Below are 10,243 nucleotides of genomic sequence, written 5' to 3' on the forward strand. Positions count from 1 at the left end.
GAGCAGGAATTACAGGCCTAAGGGCTTCCGCTGGGGGGATGACTGGTAGAAATACAGAAGTGGCAAGGTTTCCTGTAATGCTGGGTCCCTGGAGTTAAGAAGAGAGCCAACAGTTGATGAGGAGGCTGGAGATCTTCCTCTTGCCCAGACACTACCAGGGTCTGCCCAGAAGCCAAAAGACATGCGGTTGAGAGACTCCCAAGAGAGGCAGATGTGGCCCTGGAGAGGCAGATAAATGGCCCCACAGTGGGCCGGTTCCCTTTCTTTTAAGGCCTTTGATGGGAGAGCACATGAAGATCTCGTCTCACTAGGCAGGCTCATGTGATGTGGTTCTGGTTAATGATACCCTGATTTTCCTAGCTCCCTACTGGCAGGAATCCCAGAGTAAATGTTTCATCATTAATGTAAGAGTTTAGGGGCGCCTGGGTGGCTCAGTCAGTTAAGCATCTGCCTTCAGCTCAGGTCTGATCCCAGGACCCTGGGATTCAGCCCCACATCGGGCTCCCTGTTCAGTGGGAGGGGGCCTCCTTCTCCCTCTCCCTCTACCCCTCCACCCCTGCTTGCGCTTTCTGTCTCAAAATAAATAAGATCTTTTAAAAATGTATACGGATTTATTCCCTACTACAATTCACGTCTCCATTGTGCTATGTTCTGAGCTTGGGCTACGAAGGCCTGAATTCAAACTCCAGGTCTACCATGGGTTAGTTATTCTGTTCTGGGTTAAAAATTCAATCTCTTCAAGCCTCACTTTCTGCCTTTGTGAAATAGGGACAGTGATTATTTATATACACAGTGATTATATATACATATATATTATGTATATATATAATATATTATACATATACCTATTATTTCGAGGGCTAAAAATATGCGGTGCTGTTTGGATTCTTTATAAACACACTTGTTTAAAGCTACAGCAAGAATGGAGGACAGGACTGAGATGAAGGGCTGAGGCCAGGGATGGCTAGCAGGTCCCCCTGCCCCCACAGCAGGATGTTAACTTGGGTGGTCCGGCAGGTGCCGCAGAGTTGGGACGGATTCCAAGGACAACTTCAGCTCCATGGAGTGCAGTGCATGACCCAGTGGAAATGTCTGCTCCGACCTGGGCAGGGGGCCTGGGAGCAGATGCAACCCACATTTGCCATCTCCGCTCTAGGTGCCACCTCCCTGAAGGCCAAAGGCAAGCTGGGGGACTCTTGTAATTACCTGAAGTAGAATTACAGAAGCCATTACCTGAGAACTTCAAGGGCTCACGTGGAAAGGGCAACTTCACCTCTTAATTGAACACTGTCTCCCAGGGTCACTTTGGAACGTTGGCGCTGTCCCCAGTCGCAAGGCTGGGGATCTTCTGATAAGCGTCCTTGGCGTGGACCCTCAGGGAGAGAAAGAGTCTGCCTCTGTAATGGTCCTGGCCGGGCAGGTGCACCACACAGATGCTGAGGCTGGTTTCATTGTGGTGGAGGTGGGGTGGGGTGGGAGGGGGCAGCTACTAAGAGGATGAGAGGACCCGAGGAACCAAGCACCCCAGGGGATCAACTCTGGCTTCTGTGTGTTTCCCAGCTGGAGGCCTGTGAGGCACATGAGTGTTTACCTTATTAATCATCTCTATCCTCTCTTCTTCCTAATAATCTCCTCTTTCCCCACATCATGGAGACACTTTGAAAAGCAGGCAGCAGGGTCTCTGTGCAGAGTGTGTAATGTGAGGCAGCAGGGTTAACCAACTAGAATTGAAACAAACACTTGAAAGAAACAAAAAATAAAACCTTTTGAAACGGCAAAATGAATACATAAATATAACATATTAATACTCATTAAAAAAAAATAATGTGAACCAGCAGGACTGGGTCCCACTGGTCCCACTTAGGACAGCAGGCACGGTGCCTGGGGCCCACAGGATTCTCAGGGGCCATGAAAAAATGTTTAGTTTGTTATAAAAGTGGAATAAAAAAAAATGAATATAATAATAATGACTATAGAATGATGAATCCAGCTGGGATTTTGTTTGTCTTCACACCAATGTAATCATAGAACATCATTTTCAGTATTATTTTATGGCAAAAGGAGTCCGTGAAGGCAAAAATGCCTAGTGCCCAAGGAAGTCATAAGGCAGCCCTGAGCATGGGGCAGGGATTTGAATGGGGACTGGCGGCAAAGCTATGGTCCCTCCTCAGGCCTTGTTGACCCTGTGGCCCTGAGCAAATCATTCGTTTTCTGGTTCAGTGTCCAGCAAATGCAGGAGAGAATCCAGGGCTTCTTTTCCTCCCTGCCTCTGTGCCCATCTCTAAGGAGCCGGTTGCTGTGTGCAAATGTGTAAACACGCACCAGGTATGTAACAGGTCACCTGCTCACTACCCACACTGCAGAGGGAGACGCAGATGCTCCCAGAATGGGCGGCTCCAGAGGATGCTGAGATTTTCCATGACACCCTAACATCCCCCAGGCAGTCACCATCTGTGCCTTCCCTGGGCAAAAATAAGTTAGGGAGAGTCTGGGTGAGTTACCTGGACCTTTCATGGGTCCTGGAGGCTCCAGGGAGCCTTCAGAGAACCACACAACTCTGGCCGAGTGCTAGGCGGGCTTCTAGAATAACCCAGGGGAGCAGGGAGATGGTGATGCAGGAGGCAGGGCCTCCAGGTGTGAGAGGCATGGCCAATCTGCAGGTGGCCCTGCTCCACGGGGTTCCTAAGCACAGGTGAAGATCGGAAGCCCCCACAAGCTGAAAGGACTTTTCAAAAATAGGTTATGGGAGAGTTAGCAGAGGCGGAAGGGGGAGCTTTGGGGATGGTCTGCTGTTGGGGTGTGATACAACTTGCTTCTGCTCCTACCCCGCAAGGAACGCCCACAAATCACCATCACTCACCCCAGCTCTGGAGCCGAGTTGTACGTTTGCTTTTTTTTTTTTTAAGATTCTTTTTTAGTTTATTCATGACACACAGAGAAAGAGGCAGAGACACAGGCAGAGGGAGAAGCAGGCTCCCTGCGGGGAGCCCTATGTGGGACTCGATCCAATCCTGGGGCCCCAGGATCACAGCCTGAGCCCAAGGCAGCCGCTCCACCACTGAGCCACCCAGGAGTCCCTGGGTCCTCTGTTCTGATGATGCCACTAAGTGCCAAACGAGTCCCGAGTGTGTGCCCATCACCCATCTGCTTTGCTGCTTCTTGTCCTTCACTCTTTCCCCCTTCCCTCCTGCCTCCCCTCTCCCATAACTCCCCACCCGCCCCTGCTCCTACCCCTCCTCCCTTCCCTCCACTTCCCCACCCTCCTCCTCCAGAGAGAGAAGCTTGCCCATGGGAGGTCCCCACCGTGTGGGCCTCCAGCAGGAGCTCTGGCAGTCTCCCTGAGAGCAGTGGCAGCCACATTCCTGACTCCCTAAACAGTGACCAGTGAGTGGAGCTCTCAAGGGCTCAGGCTGGCTAGAAAGCTGCCCCAGGGTTTGCGGTGCCATTACTAATTAAGTGTCATTTCTTTCCCTCTCCTCAAGCACTTTGGAAAAATGGACTGGGGGTGGGGAGATGGAAGCAGGGCTCTCTAGGCCAGACGGCTGGACCTCACCCCGCCAGTCAGCCAGGTCAGGCCTGCAGCCTGCGGAGCCCGGCCCAAACAGCCTTCCAGAACCCAAGACCCCAGCCTGGCCTCCAGAAGGAAACCCCTCATCTGCCCACCCCCTGCGGAGGGGAACCGAGGAGGAGCTTAGAGACCCAGGAAGTGCAGGCTCTCCCAAGGGCTGTCTGGTGGGGTGAAGGGGGGAGAGGCTGGACAAACCAACACCCCGCAAACCCTCACCTCTGGGTTCTCCCCACACAGGGCTTTCCTCTCAACAGTTTCAAAGCTGCTCTAATGAAGGATCAAAGAAATGTACGTTCACACCATCAAAGGCCATCTTAAGAACTTATCAGATGGGCAAAATAATAAAAGTTTTTGAAGACCTGTCTACTAAACAGGTGTTCTCAGATCCTACTGGAAAGACTCATACCAGCTTTCTGGAGGCACAATTCGAAAATATGTAACCCCAAATACATTCTTTAACCCAGAGGTTCCGCTTCTAAGAATTTATCCTAGGATAATTATGAATGGCATAAAGAATTACTTACAAAAGTGTCTACTGCAATTTTTATTATAGGCCCGAACAATTTGAGACTCAGAGGCATGATTAGCTAAATTGTGGTACGTTTATTCCCTGAAATTCTGAAGAGCCATTAAAAAAATGATTATAGAGATGGATTTACTCTCATGGAAAGATGTTCATGATATACCGTTTAAACGAAAAAGTTGTTTTCTGAACAGTATGTATATTATGATCCTACCTTTTCTTTTCTTATTTTTAAAGATTTTATTTATTTGTTCATAGAGATGCAGAGAGAGAGAGAGAGGCAGAGACACAGGCAGAGGGAGAAGCAGGCTCTATGCAGGGAGCCCGACGCGGGACTCGATCCAGGGTCTCCAGGATCACACCCTGGGCTGCAGGCGGCGCTAAACCGCTGAGCCACCTGGGCTGCCCTGATCCTACTTTTTCAAGAAAAATATAAGTGTATTAGTTGTCTATAGCTGCATAATTAATTACCCCCCAAAATGTTGTGCCTTAGAACAGCAAACGTTTATTACCTCACAGTTTCTGTGAGCTGGAATCTCAAAAGTGACTTCTGGCTCATGGCCTCTGATGAGGTTGTGGTCAAGATGCCAACTATAGCCATGATCACCTGTAGTCTTGATGAGCCTGGAGGCCTTGCTCCCAAGATAACTCCTTCACGTGGCTGTTCCGGGGCCTCTGTCTCTCCTCATATGTGCCTCTCTGTAGGACAGCTTGAGTGTCCTCCTGACATGGCAGTTGGCTTTTGCCAGAGCAAGTGATCCTACAGAAGAGGACAAAGATCAGAGTGTCTTTCGTAACCTGCCTCAGAAGTCAGGCTTTGTCACCTCTGCAATATTCCTTCGATCCTGCAAATCTGCCCTATCAGTGTGGGAAGGGACTACACTGGTGGCATGAGGTAGGGATCATTGGGGGTCATCTTGGAGGCAGCCAACCACAATGTATCACACTGAGGTACACACATAAGAAGACACAAGGTGTTTGCTCTCCTGGAGACCACATTCTAGTGGAGGGGGATGGGAGAGACCCTGAACAGTGACCAGTGAGTGGAGGGACCTATGGGGGAGTTGGCAGCAGAGACACAGGCAGGGGCAGACCAAGAAGACCCTTGTAGGGCATGTAAAGGGTTTAGGTGTTTCTCTAAGAGCGATACCAAGGCACTGGAGGGTTTTAATCAGACCAATGACATGAGCTGGTTCATATTTTTACAAGACCACTCTGGCTCAGTGAGAGAATGAACCCAAGAGCAAGAGTGGGAGCAGAGTGACCAGGTAGCCCTTTGGAAGGGTAGTATAGTGATGGCTTGGTTGATGGCACAGGTAACCGCATGGTGCAGAAGGACAAGGGGATTGAGAAGGGTTGGGGAGTGGGACTGGGAGGGGCAAGATTGGGGGCAGGGAGATGGAACTGCTTTGGACGCTTCCTCACTGGAGGAGGGACCCAGAGAAGGAGCAGGTGCCAGAGGGAAGTGGTGGTGGTTGTAGGTTGACTTGTGTTGCCCTCAAAGTTACCTCAAGTCCTAACCCTTATTACATGTGACAGTGACCTTATTTGGAAATAGGGTTTTTGTAGATGGAATTAAGATGTAAATTAAGATGAAGTCCTCCTGGGGTAGGGTGCATTCTTAATCCCAAGGGATTGAGTGTCCTTACAAGAGAGAAGAGACTCAGACACACAGGGGAAGTGCCACTTGAGGACAGCAGTAGAAACTGAAGAGCTACAGCTTCAAGCCAAGGAACAGGAAGGATTGCGAGCCACCCCCAGAAACCAGGAGGAGGCAAAGAAGGATTCTCACCTACAGGATGCAGAGGGAACACGGCCAAAACCTTGATTTGGGGTTTCTAGGCTCCAGAACTGTGAGACAACACATTTCCATTGTTGTAAGCCACCCAGTTTGTGGTACTTAGTTACAACAGCCCTAGGAAACTAATACAGTGGTCAAGGAGAGGGGGTTTTTTGGTTATTTAAAAAAATATTTTAAGTCCTCTCTACACCCAACGGGGGGCTCAAACCTGCAACTTTGAGATAGAGAGTTGCAGGCTCTACTGACTGAGCCAGCCAGGTAGGGGCCCCAAGGAAGGGATTTTTTAAAAAAGATTTATTTATTTTAGAGGTGGGGGAGGGACAGAGGGTGGGGGAGGGGGGGAGAATCCCCAGGCAGACTGCCCCCTGCATGTGGAGCCTGATGCAAGGCTTGATCCCAGGATGCTGAGATCATGACCTATGACCTGAGCTGAAATCAAGAGTCAGACGCCCAACTGATTGAGCCACCCAGGTGCCCTCCAAAGAGGGGATTTTTTTTTTTTAAGATTTTATTTATTTATTCATGACACACACACACACACACACACAGAGGCAGAGACACAGGCAGAGGGAGAAGCAGGCTCCATGCAGGGAGCCTGACGTGGGGCTCGATCTCGGGTCTCCAGGATCAGGCCCTGGGCTGAAGGCAGACGCCAAACCGCTGAGCCACTGGGGCTGCCCCATTTTTTTTTAAGATTTTATTGGGGATTTTTTTTTAAGATTTTATTTATTTATTCATTCAGAGAGAGAGAGAGAGGGACAGAGACATAGGCAAAGGGACAGTCTCCATGCAGAGAGCCCGATGCGGGACTGGATTCTGAGACTCCAGGGCCACGCCCTGGGCCGAAGGCAGGCACTAAACCACTGAGCCATCCAGGGATCCCCCAAAGAGGGGATTTTTAAATAGAGGAAATGTTAGAGCAGGTTTGTTTTGTATGCCACTGGGTATGAGCCAGGGCGTGAGGCCCAGAGGATACAAGAGGGCTGGGGTAAGGGTGAGTGGGGTAACTGGGGGTAAAGGGGGGATGGCATCCAGTGCCCTGGAGGGTAGGGGGATTGGTTTTTGACCTTCACAAGTCCTCTTCCATCGCAACAGGTGGAAAGGCCAGTGCATGTACAGATGGAGGTAAGTTCAAAGCCTGGTGGTGAGAAGATAAGAGGGCTTCTCTCAAAGAAACATGAGGCAGGAAGTGTGGGGATATAAATAAAGAAATACAGCAGGATTTCATTTGGATAGAAAAAAATTTGGAAGAACATATCTCAGCATCTTAATAGTGGGTATGATTAAAATGACATTTGGGGTGATTTCTCTTCTTTCTTCCCCCCCCCCATTCATAATGCCTAATTTTCTTCCAATGAGCCTAGATTAAATATCCAATAAAAATAATTTTTCAATTTGTAAAAAAATGTATGTCCTGGTGCTGAAGCCTACGGCATCAGCCAGCTGTTAATGGGCACGTGTGCACCCTGGAGATGAGAGAAGGGGTGCAAGGGGGAGGCTCTGGGATTTTGGGGTGAGAGGAAATGGTTGGAATCAAGGGGGAGCCCCAGGCCTAGGGCTTGGTATGAACACCAGAACAAAAGCATCACCCTCAGGCCACAGCTTCTGTTAGGGGTTGGGGAGGTGGGATGGGCCTGCAGAGCCTGGAGGGATCGGATCCATCCTTAAAGGATGTAGCTCTTGTTCCTGGAGGCTCCGGACAGGCACACATCTGTCAAGGACCTCCTCTCTGGTGGAGAATAGCGTGCTTTCGGAGTTCTATGGGAAGAGATCCAAATGCCCATGGAAGCACCAGAAAGTCATGGATTTCAGAGCTGGAAGGGGCACACAGGGTGGGGGTGGGGTGGGAGCAGGGGTCTTGAGGTTCTCTAAGTGTGCAGCTTGAATGCCCTCTCTCAGAACTTGCAGAACCCAGGACCCGGTTATTAGGAAGCCCCCAGCTGGTTGTGTTGGCCAGTGGAGCTTGGGAACCACTGCTCTGGTCTGTCCATTAAATGATCGAGGACCAGCTATGGTCTGAGACACTAAGTGCCAGGCCCGGGGCCCCGTCCACGTCCCCCCTCAGTCAGGGTCTCCCCACCACCCAGTTAGCCTCCCTTTCCTCGAGCCCCTCCTCCCCAGCACCTCCTCTATCCCTTTCTGCTCCTCTATGTCCTGCTCATCTTTTGGGACCCGGCTGGTCACTCCTTCGTCACCAACATTCTAGAACAACTCCCCTCCCCCTCCCTGAGCTTCTGCAGCCTGGACTGTCTGCCAGACATAATCCACCCGGGGACGACAGCTTTGGGGATTTCAATTTTTTCTCCCCAACGAAATGTGCCCACCCCTGAGGACAAGCATGATTTTCCTTTTCCTCCCCTGCCCCTTTGCCTGGCGGAGGGTTGGGTACGCGGTAAGGGGGTGGGAGGCCAAGTGAACAGGATTCTGGACCAGCACCCAGGAGACCACACCCTCTGTGTGACAGCCAGTCACTCCAACTCTGCCTCGGTTTTGTCATCAGCAAAATGTGCCAAGCAACTGAGGTCTTTTGGCCAACCCAGAAGAATGTTTTAAAGCAGTGGAACCCTTTTGCGCAATTGGAATCGGCACCCTGATGCATAAACCAGATGAAAGAGGGGTGCTGTGGCAGAAGCAGGGCTGGGACCCTCTGCCTCCCCCCTTCTTGCCAGGTGCGTGATTTGAAAGCCCTTCAAAGAACTCCTGGCTGACCTCTCACACTGCTAATGCTCCACATGCCAAGTGTTTCCTAAATACTCACGATCGGCCAATCTGTTTGATTTCCGCCAGCCCTTTCCTGCTGCCACGTTGCAATGTTCTGTTCCATGGCCTTCTGCCTGGCAGGGTCTGGACATTCCATTCCATCCTGCGCCTCGCACACAGGACTGCCCAGCCGGGCAGCTGGAGCGCTGCACTGTCCCTCATGGGGGCAGGGGGCGGGTAGGCCTCAGTGTCTGGGCACGGCTGATAAGTTTTCATCATATTTAACATAAGACCAGGGGCTCCCTGGGGAGGAAGATGCTGCTTTGAGATCCCCCCTCCTTGTAAGCTAACCGATGAGTGGCTGCTTTTCTCTAAGCTCCTCGGATGAAAACTGTCAGGGGAGATTTCTTAGCTGAAATCTTTCAGTCTCCAAAGCTGTGGCCCAGACACTCCCACACTCTGCCGGCAACTCTGACATCCTTTCTTCCCAGCCAAGAATCTCACTTACTAGCCGTGGGCCCTCAGGGAAATCTCCCACTTGGATCTTGGCACCCTCGTCTGCAAAACGGAGACATCAGAGCCACCTTGGAAGGGTGTTACTCAGCCCATGCACATCAGTAGAGGTGCTCCAGTTGCTAGAATGTTCAAATGCACGTAGAGTGGTTGGTGAAAAGCCACTCCCCTAAGCCTCTGGATTTCCAGCAGCCTCTAACATTCTAGATACCCCCTTTGGGGACCCCCAGACATCCACAGACTCGGCAGCCTGAGGGTCACACTTCGCCCAGCAGGAGCATGCAGACATGGCTCCAGAGCCAGTGCATGGTGTCAGGCCTTCCTGGTTGTTAACTATTTTAGTATGACCCTTGGCTCTGGCCATATAAGATAATGGATGCACAGAAGTTCCTGGGACATGAGAGAAATGGTAATTTTTATAATCCTCATACTTCACAGCACTGACCCGCCCAAGTTGGTTTTCTTGAGTCAAAGCTCCGTCAAAATTTATCCTCTTTCACGTGCTCACATCACCCCTTGTTTCCTGTGTCAAGAACTGAGACGTTGAGGTTGGTGCCTTGTATTGCTTTTTAAATATTCTTAGGTCTCCATGTGGTTTTATGACTATTTCCTTTGTGGGTGGATTTCAGATCAGATAAGGTAAAAGAGGTGAACCTGTTTTGTAAGAGTAAAGTGGTACAGGAGGGGGTGTTCTTCGCCTTGAGTCTACACTGCCTCTTGCCCGGGACTGGAGCGCACCCCATGGTGTAGTCATCATCTAAAAGCTGGTTGGCCCATTTCACAGACTCCCACCCCGAGGACTCAGTCCATCTGGCTCACGGAGCCCTGTGGCCAAGCTCACGCTTTGAGGCGCTACATGGCATGTTTTCTTGGTGCCTGTAGCTGGTTGAATGAATGGTGGCCCCCAAAAGTCTATTGAATGATTCCACCTGCTAGACTATAAGATCCACCAGGGTGGGGATCTTTGTCCTTTTTATTCATTGTTAGATTCCAGTGCCTGCAAGAGTGCCAGCCACATGGTAGATGCTCAATAAATATGTTTTGCTTCAGTGCAGTTGGTTTGATGCCTTCTGTCAGGGCAGAAAGGGGGGAAAGGCACAACACAGAACACTTTTTCCCCCCAAAAAAGGTATAAACT

This window comes from Vulpes vulpes, chromosome 15 (genome assembly GCF_048418805.1).
Source record: "Vulpes vulpes isolate BD-2025 chromosome 15, VulVul3, whole genome shotgun sequence".
In the NCBI taxonomy this organism is placed as follows: Eukaryota; Metazoa; Chordata; class Mammalia; order Carnivora; family Canidae; genus Vulpes; species Vulpes vulpes.